This window comes from Pongo pygmaeus, chromosome 20, assembly GCF_028885625.2.
Source record: "Pongo pygmaeus isolate AG05252 chromosome 20, NHGRI_mPonPyg2-v2.0_pri, whole genome shotgun sequence".
Taxonomy (NCBI): domain Eukaryota; kingdom Metazoa; phylum Chordata; class Mammalia; order Primates; family Hominidae; genus Pongo; species Pongo pygmaeus.
Genome location: NC_072393.2, coordinates 23,946,781 through 23,961,247, shown reverse-complemented (window position 1 = coordinate 23,961,247; position 14,467 = coordinate 23,946,781). Strand labels below are relative to the sequence as shown.

Below are 14,467 nucleotides of genomic sequence, written 5' to 3'. Positions count from 1 at the left end.
GGGCATGGTGGTGAGCGCCTGTAATCCCAGCTACTCAGGAGGCTGAAGCAGGAGAATTGGCTGAACCTGGGAGGTGGAGGTTGCAGTGAGCCAAGGTCTTACCACTGTACTCCAGCCTGGGTAATGCAGCGAGACTCTGTCTCAAAAATAAAAATAAAAATAAAAAAGATTGTCACCTTCATCCATGGACAGAGCCCACTGGTGAGGTCTTAAATCTTACAGGTGGATGCAGTGCAGAGTTGAAATTGTGACTGTCATATGTGAACATCAGGCAACAGCAGAGGTGGTGACTCCTTAGTAAGCCAAGCTTATAGGCAGGGGACAACTCTCATATCTGGACCGAGCCATTGCAGAGATGTTAATTCTCATAACTGGGCATAGAGCCACAGGCACAATCATGAGTCCAAACTGGCACAAATGTCTCCCAGTCATAAAGGACCGTGACTCTTATGCATACCTTATAAAACTCTTGGCTGGTACAGAGCATGTTCTAACTGGGCCCAGAGTACAGTTGAGATTTTGACACTCATATGTACACCCAGCCGACAGTAAAGGTTGTGGTCATCTTCGCACATGAAAACAGCCTACAGTTGAGGTTCTGAATCTCACACACAGACGCAGTTGCAAGGTGGAAAATTTACTCTCATATGTGGATCCAGTTCAAAGGTAAGTTGGTGACTTTCAGACTAAAATTTGACCCACCTGTGAGGCTGTGATTCCACTAAGGAGACACAGTGGTAAGAGAGATTGAGTCTCTCATGCACTGATTCAGTTCATTTCAGAGATTGTGACTAGTATACTTAGAACCAACATATAGGAGGTGTTGACTCTCATGCCTAGAAATGGGATATGTACAGTATTGTTAATGTCATCCCCTGTCCTCCCTGCAGGTATGATTTTGACATACACCTCTGCCTTGCACCTGAGTAATGTGACTCTTCAGCACCAGCCCAGCCTACAGATAGGATTGTGCCATACTGCTGGACCCAGCACCTAGGTGATGTAACTCTATTCTCCTGCTACCCAAAAAGGACATTGTAACATATCTCAGAGTCTTGCACCCAGGTAATGTGAGTCTCCTCTCCTGCCTCCCTGGTGCCCACAGAAGCGGTGTATGTACAGAATTGTTTATCTCATCTGTGGACCTTCCTGCAAGGGTGATTGTGCCATATGCCTCTGTACAGTTTACTCTCCTGCCTGGATTTAGCCCACAGATGAAATTGTGACATATCGCTGGACCAGAAACTAGGCGATGTGACTCTATTCTCTTGCTTCTGTGTTTTCACACTGGGGCATTGTGACATATCATTGGTCCTAGCATCCAGATGATGGAAGTTCTGTTTTCTGCCTTGGTACTGCCCACAGTGAGTATTGTGACATATAGCTGCTGTCCCCTACAGGTTATGTGACTCTCTTACCTGTGCTCTGCCAACATGGGCCATTGTGACATGTTGCTGCGTCCAAAACCTAGGTGATGTAACTAATTTCTTTGGGTTCTGCCTATAGGAGTCATTGTCACATATCTCTTTGCTCATCACCCAGGTGATGTGACTTTCTTCTCCTGCCTAGTTCCTTCTCACACAAACTATTGTGACATATTGCTGAGCCCAGTACCTAGCTAGTGTGACTCAACTCTTCTTTCTAGGTTCTGCCTGCAGCAGAGATTGTAACATGTTGCTGGGCACCTTGGGCCTGCCCTCAGAAGGCATTATGACATATTCCTGGGCCCAACACCAAGGTGATGTGCATCTCCTGCCTGGACCCTGCCCACAGTGGGCATTGTGACATATCTCTTGGCCCATCAGATTGTTCATGTTATCCCCTCCCCTTTTTTTCCTGGTGTTTGCCCATAAGAGACATTGTGACGCATTTCTGGACCCAGCACCTAGGTGATGTCTTCCTGGGACCTGTCTATATGGGTATTGTTATACATCACATGGCCCAGTATTTACTTGATGTGACTCTCCTCTCACGCCTAGACCCTGCTCACAGGTATGATTGTGACACATAGCTTGACCAAGCCCCTAGGTCATGTTACTCTCCTCTTCTTCTTGAGCCTTTCCCACAGGGAACATTGTGACATGTCTCTTCGCCCCTAACCTAAGTGATGTGACCCTCCTGCCTGTGCCCTCCCCTCAAGGGGCATTGTGACATATTGCTGGACTGAGAACCTAGGTGATATGACTCTCCTCTACTGCTTGGGATATACCCAAGAAGAGATTTTAATATATCATTGGGCCCCACACCTAGGTGATGTGATTCTCCTCTACTGCTTGGGATATACCCAAGAGGAGATTTTAATATATCATTGGGCCCCACATCTAGGTGATGTGACTCTCCTGCATGGGCTTTGCCCACAGGGGTATGATGACATATCTTTTATTTCATCACCCAGGTGATGATACACTCTACTTATGCCTGGGCCTTGACAAAAAGAGGGATTGGGACATATCCCTGGACCCTGAACCTAAGAGGTGGAGGTTGCAGTGAGCCAAGATTACACCACTGCACTCCAGCCGTGGTGACAGAGTGAGACTTCACCAAAACAAAACAAAAAAAAAACAAAAAAATAAGGCATCGTGATGTATCACTGGGACTGACACCTAGGTTATGACACTCTCTTCTGCCTGGGCCCTGCATAAATTGTATGTTTTGACATATCACTAGGTTCAACATACAGCTGATGCAACTGTCTCACATAGGCCCTGCTCATGGGCATATTAGGACATATATTTTCCTTCATCACTTAGGCTATGTGAATCCTCTCTTTACCCTGGACCCTGCCAAAGGGAAAGATTGAGCCATATCACTGGAACTAGCACTTAGGCAATATGACTCTTCTCTTCTGCCTGAGAACCACATTTTTGGGTATTGTGACATTTAACTGGGCTAAACACCTAAGAGATGGGAGGCTTCTCCCTCAGCCCTGTCCACAAGGGTTTTTGTGACATTTATCTGCATCCATTACATAAAAGATGTGACTCCTTTTCTACCTGCCCACAGGAAAGACTGTGACATATTGCAGGGTCCAGCCACCAGGTGATGTGTCTCTCCTCCAAGTGCATTACTTTCAGGAAGAAATGGTAACCTATCACTGGTTTAGAACCCAGGTGATGTGACTCTCCTGCCTGGTCACTGCCCTCAGGGAAAAATTTTTTATATCATTGGTCCAGCACCCAGGAGATGTGATTCTCCTGGGTGCTTTCTGCCAACAAGTTGGTTGGTAACATATATCTTGGCCCAGATCACAGGTGTGATGATGACTCTAAGACTTTGTACCAGCCAATTGAAGAGATACTGTCTCTCACAACTAGGCTTAGAAAAAGGGGTAAAATCCTGGGTCTCCTCTCTGTATGAAGGTTATAGATAATTAGTACTCTCTCATATATTGTATAAAGCCCTTGGATGGTACAGAGAGTGATGAGGACATAGCAAACAGGTTAGATTGTGTTTCTTTTAAGCACACTCTGCCAATTTTTAGAATTATCACTCTCACACACGGTCAGAACCCACTGATGAGTTCATGATTCTCATGCGCAGATGCAGTCCATAGTTGAAATTGTGACTATCATATGTGAACATCTGGCCACAGTTGAGATGGTGACTCATTTCTAAATCCATCTCATAGGCAGAGGAGTACTCTCCTCTCTGGACCCAGCCAGTTGGAGAGATGTTGACTCTCATACCTAGACTTAGGGCCACATAAGATCACGGGTCCATAGGAGCACAAAAGTCTCAGAGCAGATTGCAATTCATGCATACCATATAAAGCCCTCGAGTGGTACAGTGTGTCCTGACAGGGCCAAGCACACAGGTGAGATTGTGACACTCATATTCACACCCAGCCAACAGCAAATCATTCACTTAAATGAATGCAATCCACTTCTGAGGTTCTGAATCTCACATTTGGAGGCAATCGAATGTTGGAAAATGGACTCTTTCATGGATACTGTCCACAGTTGGGTTGGTGACTCTTTTTTTTTTTTTTTTTTTTTTTTTGAGGCAGAGTCTTGCTCTGTTGCCCAGGCTGGAGTGCAGTGGCCCAATCTCGGCTCACTGCAAGCTCCACCTCCCGGGTTCACACCATTCTCCTGCCTCAGCCTCCCGAGTAGCTGGGACTACAGGGGCCTGCTACCATGCCTGGCTAATTTTTTGTATTTTTAGTACAGACGGGGTTTCACCGTGTTAGCCGGGATGGTCTTGCTCTCCTGACTTCATGATCCGCCCACCTCAGCCTTCCAAAGTTCTGGGATTGCAGGCATGAGCCACTGCACCCGGCCAGGTTGGTGACTCTTTAACCAAGATTCAGCACACCTTTGTGGCTGTAACTTCACTAAGGCACAGAGTTTGCAAGAGAAATTGAGGCTCATTCACAAATCCAGTCCACCATTGAGATTGTGACTTCTTGTACTTAAACCCAACAGGTAGGAGGTGTTGACTCTCATTCCTTGATTCAAGACAATGTCATTTTTTTTCTTTTGAGATGGAGTCTTGCTCTGTTGCCCAGGCTGGAGTGCAGTGGTGCAATCTCAGCTCACTGCAACCTCCACCTCCCGGGTTCAAGTGATTCTCTGCCTCAGCGTCCCAAGTAGCTGGAATTACAGGTACATGCCACCACGCCAGGCAAATTTTTATGGATTTTTAGTAGAGATGAGGTTTCACCATCTTGGGCAGGCTGGTCTTGAACTCCTGATCTCATGATCCACCCTCCTCAGCCTCTCAAAGTGCTGGGATTACAGGCATGAGACACTGCTCCGGGCCCCCCTTTTTTTTTTTTTTTTTTTTTTCGAGATGGAGTCTTGCTCTGTCACCCAGGCTGGAGTGCAGTGGCACGATCTTGGCTCACTGCAACTTCCACCTCCCAGGTTCAAGTGATTCTCCTGCTTCAGCCTTCTGAGTAGCTGGGACTGCAGGTGCACACCACCACACCCAGCTAATTTTTGTATTTTTGATAGAGATGGGGTTTTGCCATGTTGACCAGGATGGTCTCGAACTCCTGACCTCAGGTGATCCACCTGCCTCAGCCTCCCAAAGTGCTGGGATTACAAGTGTGAGCCACTGCACCTGGCTGGCAATGTCATTTTTAATGTCACCACAGTACCTTCTTACAGGTATGATTGTGACATGTGACTCTGCCCAGCATCTGAGTTATTTGACTCTCTCACCTGGGCCCAGCTCACAGTGACATATCATGGGACCCAGACCCTTCATAATGTCACTCTATTTTGCCTTGATACAACCCACAGGAGGCATTGTGGCATATCAGTGGGCCCTGCACCTGGGTGATGTGAGTCTCCTCTTCTTGATGCTGCCCACAGGTGTACTGTAACATATTGCTAGGCCTAGGTTATGTGACTCTCTTACTTGTGTCCTTTCCACATGGATTATTGTGACATATGGCTGAGTCCAACACTTAGGTGATGTAACTTCATTCTGGACCCTGTCTACAGAAGTCATTGTAATATACATCTTCACCAATCACTGAGGGAACGTGCCTTTTTTTTTTCCTGCCTTTTCTCTACTCACAGGGGGTACTTTCTGCCCACAAATGAGATTGTGACATATCATGGCATCTAACCCTAAGGTGATGTTACTTCTTTGCTCTGGCTGTGCCCTTAGAAAACACTGAAACATACTGCTGGGTCCAGCACCAAGATTATGTGAGTTATCTGCCTGAACCCTGACCACAGGAAGCATTGTAACATACCTCTTGACCCATTGCAATTTCACCTATGGGCAAAGCCCAGGTAAATGCCCTCTTTTTTCTACATGATGTGACTCTCCTCTTCTGGGATTTGTCTACAGTGTGAATTGTGATGTGACTCTTCTTTCATTCTTGGGCCCTTTTCAGTGGGGTGATTGGAATATAAAGCTGAGCCCCACATCTAGGTTATGTCTTTCCTCTTGTTTATGAGCCCTACCCACAGAAGGCATTGTGACATATCCCTAGCCTCTTACCTAGGTAATATGACATTTTTGCCTAGGCCTTCCCCTCGGGGGTATTGTGAAATATTGCTGAACTGAGAACCTAGGTGATGTGACTCTCCTCTACTGCCTGGGCCCTGTACACATTGTGTATTGCAACGCATCTCTTTGTCCAACACTGAGGTGATGTGACTGTCTTGCATGGGCCCTCCCACAGATATATTATAACACATCTTTGTATTTATTACCTGGGTGGTGTGACTCTTCTCTTCTGCTTGAGGCCTGCCAAAAGAAAAGATTGTGACAGATCACTGGGTCCAGCACCTAGGCGATATGACTCTCCTCATTTGCCTGAGATCTTCATATTTTGGATGTTGTGACATATCACTAGAACAAAAACCTAGGGGTTGGAAGGTTCCTGACTGAGCCCTTCCTACAGGGGGCCTTGTGATGTATTTCTGTATCCATCACCCAGGAGATGAAACTGTCTACTTCTGCATTCTGCCCACTCGGAAGATTGTGACAATCATTGGGCCCAGCAACCAGGTATTGTGTCTGTCCTCTCTGGGCCTCACCCACAGTGAGCCTTGTGACTAGCTCCTGGCCCAGCATCCAGGTGATCTTACTCTTCTGCCTGTGTCCTGCTTTTAGGAGGAAATTGTGACATCCTTGGTTGAGTGCCCCGTGATGTGACTCTCCTTTCTGGTCCATGCCCTCAGGGAAGATTGTGACATAACCCTGGCCCAGCACACAGTTAATGTCACTCTTGTGCTTGCTCTTTACCCACATATATCATGGCCAAGCACAAAGATGTAATGATGACTGTCATACCTTGAAGATGGCAATAGGAGAGATAATGTTGCTCCTAGGTAGGCTTAGGAAAATAAAGAAGTCTTTTTTCTGTACAAAAGTCAGAGAGAATTACCAATTTCTCACATCTATAAAGACCTAGTATGTTACAGAGAATGTCGTAACAAGACCCAGCACACAGGTGAGATTGTGTTTGTCCTATGCAGACCCCACTAACCTTCAGAATTGTTATCCTCACACATGGACAGAGCCCACTGGTGAGGTCCTGAATCACACGTGAATGCAGTTCACTGTTGGAATTTTCACTGTCATAAGTGAACATCTGGCCACAGTTGGAATGGTGACTCATTTCTAAACCCAGCTCGTAGGAAGGTGAGGACTCTCCTATCTGGACTTAACAAATTGGAGAGATGTTGACTGTCATATCTGGACGCAGAACCACAGGAAAGACTCTGGATCTCCTTCCTGTATGAAGGTCACAGAGGATCACCATTCTTGCATATTGTATAAAGCCTTCAGGTGACACAGAGAGTGTCATAAGAGAACACAGCACACAGGTGAGATAGTGCTTCTTGAATGCACACCCAGGCAACAGTAAAGATTGTCATTCTCCACATAAATACATCCCACTGTTGAGGTTCTGAATATCACACATGGAGGCTGTCAAAAGTTAGAGAATTGACTCTCATATGTGGATCTGCTCCACAGGTGGGCTAGTGACTCTCAGACCAAGATTCAGCACACATGTGAGGTTGTAACTGCACTGAAAGGACAAGTCTGCAGAATAAACTGTAGCTGTCTTGCAAAAATTCTGTCAACCATTGAGACTGTGACTCACACGCTTAGATCCAACATCCAAGGCTGGGCGCGGTGGCTCACGCCTGTAATCCCAGCACTTTGAAAGGCCAACGCAGGCAGATCACCGGAAATCAGGAGTTCAAGACCATCCTGGCCAACATGGTGAAACCCCATCTTTACTAAAAATACACAAATTAGCCGGGTGTGGTGGCAGGCACCTGTAATCCCAGCTACTCGGGAGGCTGACACAGGAGAATCGCTTGAACCCGGGAGGTGGAGGTTGCAGTGAGCTGAGATCACACCATTGCACCCCAGCCTGGGGGACAAGAGCGAGACTTCATCTCAAAAAAACAAAAGCAAAAACAAAATAAATAAATAGATCCAACATCCAGGTGGTGTTGACTCTCATACCTAGAACCCGGACATGTATGGAATTTCTAACCTCATTCCTGGACTTTCCTGCAGGTGTGATTGTATGCATCTGCTAAGCACCTTAGTGATTTGAGTCTCCTGCCTTGACCCAGTCCACAGATAAGATTGTGACATATCGCTTGACTCTGCACCTTGAAGATATGACTTTCTCTTCCAGCCTTGGTGCTGCCCACAGGGTGGATTATGACGTACTACTAAGCCCTGCACTCAGGTTATGTGACTCTTCTCTTTTGCCTGTGCCCTGAATATTTCACATGTTAGGACATGTTACTAGGCCAAACACTTATAAAATCAGAGGCTCCTGCCTGGGCCCTGTCTAGAGAGGGACTTGTGACATATCTCTTCATCAATCACCTAGGAGATGTGACTCTCCATTTTTGCCTGCACTCTGCCCACAGGAAAAACTGTGAATTGTCACTAGGCCCAGGTACCAGGTGATGTGTCTCTCCTACCTGGGACTTGACCACAGAGAGCATTGTTACCTATTGCTGGGCTCAGCACCCAGGTGGTCTGACTCTACTGTCAGTGTCCTGCTTTCAGGAGAAAGTCGTAACATATTCCTGGCTGAGTATTCAGTTGATGCGACACTCCTGTGTGGTCCCTGCTGTAAGAAAAGATTGAGATGTATTCCTGGCCAAAAACCCAGGTGTTGTGACCCTTGTCGCTCCATATTCACAGGTGAGATTTTAAAATAATTTGGCCCAGCTCACAGGTGTGATGATGACTCTCATACCTCATACCTCACGGGTCAGATAGAAGAATTCTCACCTGGCTATGAACTGGATTTAGAAATGAGTCATCATGCTGGGCGCTGTGGCTTTCATACCTCAAACCAGCCAGTAGGAGAGATACTGTTTCTTATTGCTAGGCTTAAAATAATGAGTTTAATGCTGGCTCTCCTTCTTTTATAAAGGTTATAGGGAATATCCACTTTCTTGCATACTATATAAATCTCTAATTGTGCAGAGAGTGTCATTCTAGGGTTCAGAACACAGGTGAGATTGTGTTTCTCATATGCACATCCCAGAAACTATTAAAATTGTAACCCTCACATATGGACAGAGCCCACTGTTGAGGTCTCGAATCACACACGAACACAGTCCACAGTTGAAATTGTGACTGTCATATGTGAACATCCAGCCAGAGTTGGGATTATGACTTTTTTCTTTCTTTTTTCTGGGATGCAGTTTCATTCTTGTTGCCCAGGCTGGAGTAACAGCGTTATCTTGGCTCACCGCAACCTCCATCTCCTGGGTTAAGGTGATTCTCCTGCCTCAGCCTCCCAAGTAGCTGGGATTACAGGTGCCCACCACCATGCCTGGCTAATTTTTTGTATTTTTAGTACAGATGGGGCTTCATGATGTTGGCCACGCTGGTCTCAAGCTCCTGACCTCAGGTGACCCACCTGCATCAGCCTCCCAAAGTGCTGGGATTACAGGCATGAGCCACCGGGCCTGGCATGATGACTCATTTCTAAATCCAGTTCATAGGCAGGTGAGAATTCTTCTATCTGAACTCATGAGTATTCTATCTATCTAAGCCCAGGTATGGGAGTCAACGTGTTCCCCAGCCAACTGGGGAACACGTTGACTCCCATACCTGGGCTTAAGGCCACAGCAAACACAGTTCACAGGAGGTACATAGAATCTCATACATGGACCCACTTTATTAGTGAGATTGTCACTATCATACTTAGACCCAACATAGACAGTGTGGTGACTCTCATACCTGGAACTGGGACCTGTGCAGGACTGCTAATTCATCACTGGACCTTCCTGCAGGTATGATTGTGACATACACCTCTAATCAGAACCTGAGTGACTTGACTTTTCTACCTGGTCACAGCCCAAAGGTAAGATTGTGATATATCACTGGAGCCAGCCCCTAAGTGATGTGACTCTCCTCTATTTTTGGGACCCCACAAATTTTGGGTATTGTCAAATATTGCTGGATCCTGCACCCATGTTATGTGACTGCCACCTGTGCCCTGTATTTTGTGCCATATTTTGGCAAAATATGTCACATTAGACATTGTTACATATTGCTGGGTCCAACACCCAGGTGATGTAACATTATCTTCCTGGGCCCTGCCAGGAGGCATCTTTGTGACATAACTGAATGCCTATCACCATGATGATGTTACTCTCTTCTTCTGCCTGGTCTCTGCTCACAGAGAAATTGTGAAATATCACTGGCCTGTCTAGGTGATGTAAGTCTCCTCTTTTTCTGAGGCCACACATATTTGGGTATTGTGACATATTACTAGGCTCAACACCTAAAGGATGGGAATCTCTTATCTGGGCACTTCTTATAGGGAGCATTATGACATATTTCTAAACTCATCACCTAGGAGATGTGACTCTCCTCTTCTGCCTGCAGGAAAAATTGTAACATATTGCTGTGGTCAGCAACCAGATGATGTGTTTCTCCTGCCTGGATCTTTATTACAGGAAAGATTGTTGAAATATGACTGGGCCCGGCACCCAGGTGATGTGATTCTCTTCTTCTGCCTGGTCTTTGCTTACAGGGAAATTGTAGCATATTGCTATGCCCAGTACTTAGCTGATGTTACTCTAATCTTTTTCTTGGTTTTGCCTGCAGAGGATATTGTGACATATTGCATGACCCTGCAGTGACATTATGTGACTCTTCTGTCTGTGGTTTGCCCACTTGGGCCATTGTGAGATATTGCTGGGTCCAACACCCAGGTGATGTGACTTTTATGCCTGTGCCTTGCCTACAGGGGGCATTTTGAAATGACTGCACCAATCACACAGGTGATGTGACTCTTTTCTGTTACTTACTGTCTGCTCACAGGAAGGATTGTGACCTTTCACAGCACATAGCTGATGTGACTCTTCTTTTATTTCTTAGTTTTTCCTGAAAAACAGACTGTGGAATATCGCTGAACCTAGCACCAAATGGATATTACTCTTTTTTTTTTCTTGGTCCTGCCCATGTAAGACACTGTGACGTATTGCTGGGCCCTACACCTAGATGATGTGAGTTTTCTGCCTGGACCCCACTTACTGAAAATATTTTGCACATCTCTGAGCCCATCAGCTATTTTATGTGACTGTCCTCTTTTATCTGGGCTTTGCCCATAGGTTAGATTGTAATATATCTTTGGGCCTGGGTCATGCTGGGAAATGTAACATATCACAGTGGGAAATCTAACCGAGCACCTATGTGATGTGACTCTTCTCTCGTGCCTAGCCTTTACCTACTGTGGTGATTGTGCTATATAGGTGTGCCCAGCTCCTATGTTATCTGAGTCCTATATTTTTCTGGAGCCCTACAAACAGATAACATTACAAAATATCTCTGGGCCTTTAACCTTGGTGATGTGACTTCTCTGCCTGGACTCTCCTCTCAGGGGGTATTGTAAAATGTTGCTGGATGCAGCATTTAGGTGATGTGACTCTTCCTCTACTACTTGGACTTTGACCAAGAAGGGATTGTGATGTATCACTGGGCCCAGGACCTACATGACAGGACTCTTTTCTCTTGTCTGGGTTCTGCATAGATTTTGTATTGTGACATATAGCCGGGTCTGTCAGCCCAGTGATGTGAGTCTTCTACATAAGCCTTGACCACAAGAGTTTATGACCTATCTTTTCATTCATCACCTAAGTGATGTGACTCTTCTTTAGCCTGCAACCTGCCAAAAAAAGATTATGATGTATCACTGGACCTAGCACCTAGATGATGTAACATTCGTCTTTTGCCTGGATCTTACATATTTTGCATATTGTTATATATCACTGGGTTTGACATTAGGAAATGAGAGGCTTCTGTCTGGGCACTGCCCACAGGGGGTCTTGTGACATATTTTGGCATTTGTCACCTATGAAATGTGACTCTCCTCATCTATATGCATCATGCCCAAAGAAAACATTGTAACATATCACTAGGCCCAGCACCCAGATGATGTGACTTGCTGCCTGCGCCCATGTTACAGGCACAGATTTTAATGCATCTCTCGCCAAGCACCTAGGTGATATGACTCTCCTGCCTGGTCCTTGCCCTCAAAAAATATTGTGACATATCTCTGAACTAGCCCCAGGTGTGAGTCTCTTGCCCCCTCCCTACCCAGAGATGTGATTGTGACATATGTCTTGTCCCCACTTACAGTTGCTATAATAATTCTCATACCTCGAACCAGATAATAAAAGAGATACACCCTCTCTTAGCTAGGCTTAGAAAAACAAACATAATCCCTAGTCTCCTCTATTTGCAAAGGTCATAGAGAGTCACCACTCTTTTTTTTTTCTTTTTTTTTTTTAAGATGGAATCTCACACTGTCACCCAGGCTGGCATGCAGTGCCATGATCTCGGCTCACTGCAACCTCCACCTGCTGGGTTCAAGCGATTCTCCTGCCTCAGCCTCCTGAGTAGCCAGGATCACAGGTGCCTGCCACCACACCTGGCTAATTTTTTGTATTTTTAGTAGAGACAGAGTTTCGTCATGTTGGCCAGGCTGGTCTCGAACTCCTGACCTCATGATCTGCCCGCCTGAGCCTCCCAAAGTGCTAGGATTACAGGCATGAGCCACTGCACCTGGCCCACCACTCTTAAATATTGTAAACAGTTCTCAGGTGGCACAGAGCTTCATGACAGGCTGAAAACATAGCTGAGATCATGTTTCTTAAATGAACACCCTGCCAACCATTATGACTGTTACCTCAATATGGACAGAGCCCCCTGGTGAGGTTCTGAATCTCACATGCAGATGCAGTCCATAGTTGAAATTGTGACTGTGATATGCAAACATCCAGCCAGAATAGAAATGATGACTAATTTCTAAACCTAGTTCACAGACAGTTGAGGACTCTCCTTTATGGATCAACCAATTGGACAGAAGTTGACTCTCATTCCTTGGCTTAGAGCCACAGGTATAATCACGGGTCCATAGTACCACAAAGGTCTCAGAGTGGATTGTGACTCTCATGCATATTGTATAAAGTCCTCAGATAGAGTAACCTTACACGGCCCAGCACACAGGTGACATTCTGACACCCGTATGCACAACCAGCCAACAGTAAATATTGTCATCCTTTTACATAAACCCAACCCACTTCTGAAGTTCTGAATCTCATTCCCAGAGGCAGTGGAAAGTTGCAAAATTGACTCTTATATGTGGACCTGTTCCACAGGGGGGTTGATGACTCACAGACCAAGACTCAGCACACCTGTGAGGCTGTAATTTATTGAGGTGAGAGAGTTTGCAGAGAGACTGAGGCTCTTATGCATGGATCCATGCACAGTGAGATTGTGACTTGTGTAGTTACACCCAACATCCAAACAATGTTGACTTTCATAACTAGAGCAGGGACAAGTGAGGAATTGTTCTTCTCATCCCTGGGCCTTTCTGCAGGTGTGATTGTGACACATGCTTCTCAGAACCAGAGTGATTTGATTCTCCTGCCTGGGCCCAGCACACAGATGGGATTGTGGGATTGTGACACATCATTGAACCCAGCATGTAGATAATGTGGATCTATGCTTTTTTCTTGGTGCTGCCACAGAGGGCACTGTGACATGTCACTGGTCCCTGCATGCTGGTAATGTGTTTGTCCTTTCTGTGCCCTACCCACATGGGCTATTGCAACATATTGCTGGGTCTAACACCGAGGTGATGTGAATCTCCTTCCTAGACCTTGCCTACAGGGGAAATTTTGCCATATTCCTGGACCTATCATCTATTTGATGTCACTCTCTACTTTTACGTGAGCTTTTCCCTAGGAGACATTATAACCTATCTGGGCCAAGCACCTATGTGATGTTGCTCTTCTCTCCTGCCTGGGCCCTGACCACAGAAAGGAGAGTGACTTATCACTAGGTTCAGCACACAGATGATGTAATTTTTCTGCCTGGTCCCTATCCACAGGGGACATTGTGACATGTCTCTGGGTCCATAAACTAGATGCTGTGCATCTCCTTTTGTCTCTGAGACCTGTCCACAGTGGGGATTGTGACATGTCACTTGACTCAGCATCTTCATAATGTGACTTTCATCTCATACCTGGGTCCCCCCACTGGGGTGATTGTAACATTTAACTAGTCCCAATTCCTAGGTTATGTGACTCCTCTCTTCTTCATAAGCCTTACCCACATAGGTCATTTTGACATATCTCTGGAGTCCTCTCTTAGATGATGTGACTCTGCTGCATGGGCTCATTTTTTTTTCTTCAGGGAATATTGTGCTATATTTTTTGACCTAGAAACAAGGTTATGTGACTCTCTTCTACTGCTTGGGTTCGGCCAGTGGAGGAATTGTAAGGTATCACTGGGGCCAGCACCTTAGTGATGTGACTCTTGTCTCCTGCTACAGTGTTCAGGTAGAAAGGAAGAGTCACATCACTTAGGTGACAAACAAAATGATATGCCCTAATTCCCTTAGCAGGGCCCATGCGGGGGGTCACATCACCTAGATGTTGGACCCAGCCATATTTAAATTTACAAATTTTATATTGTGTATGTTGAAAATTGTGTATATTGG

At 45.8% G+C, this 14,467-nt stretch overlaps 1 protein-coding gene across 1 annotated transcript in view; it reads left to right on the top strand.

Annotated features, from left to right (window-relative positions):
• Positions 1–14,467, top strand: part of LOC129020610 (zinc finger protein 728) — a 99,801-nt gene that overhangs the window by 6,270 nt on the left and 79,064 nt on the right. The window contains exon 5 of the mRNA XM_063658858.1: positions 891–997. The gene's annotated coding sequence lies outside the window, so the exon portion shown is untranslated. The remainder of the gene's footprint in view (positions 1–890; positions 998–14,467) is intronic.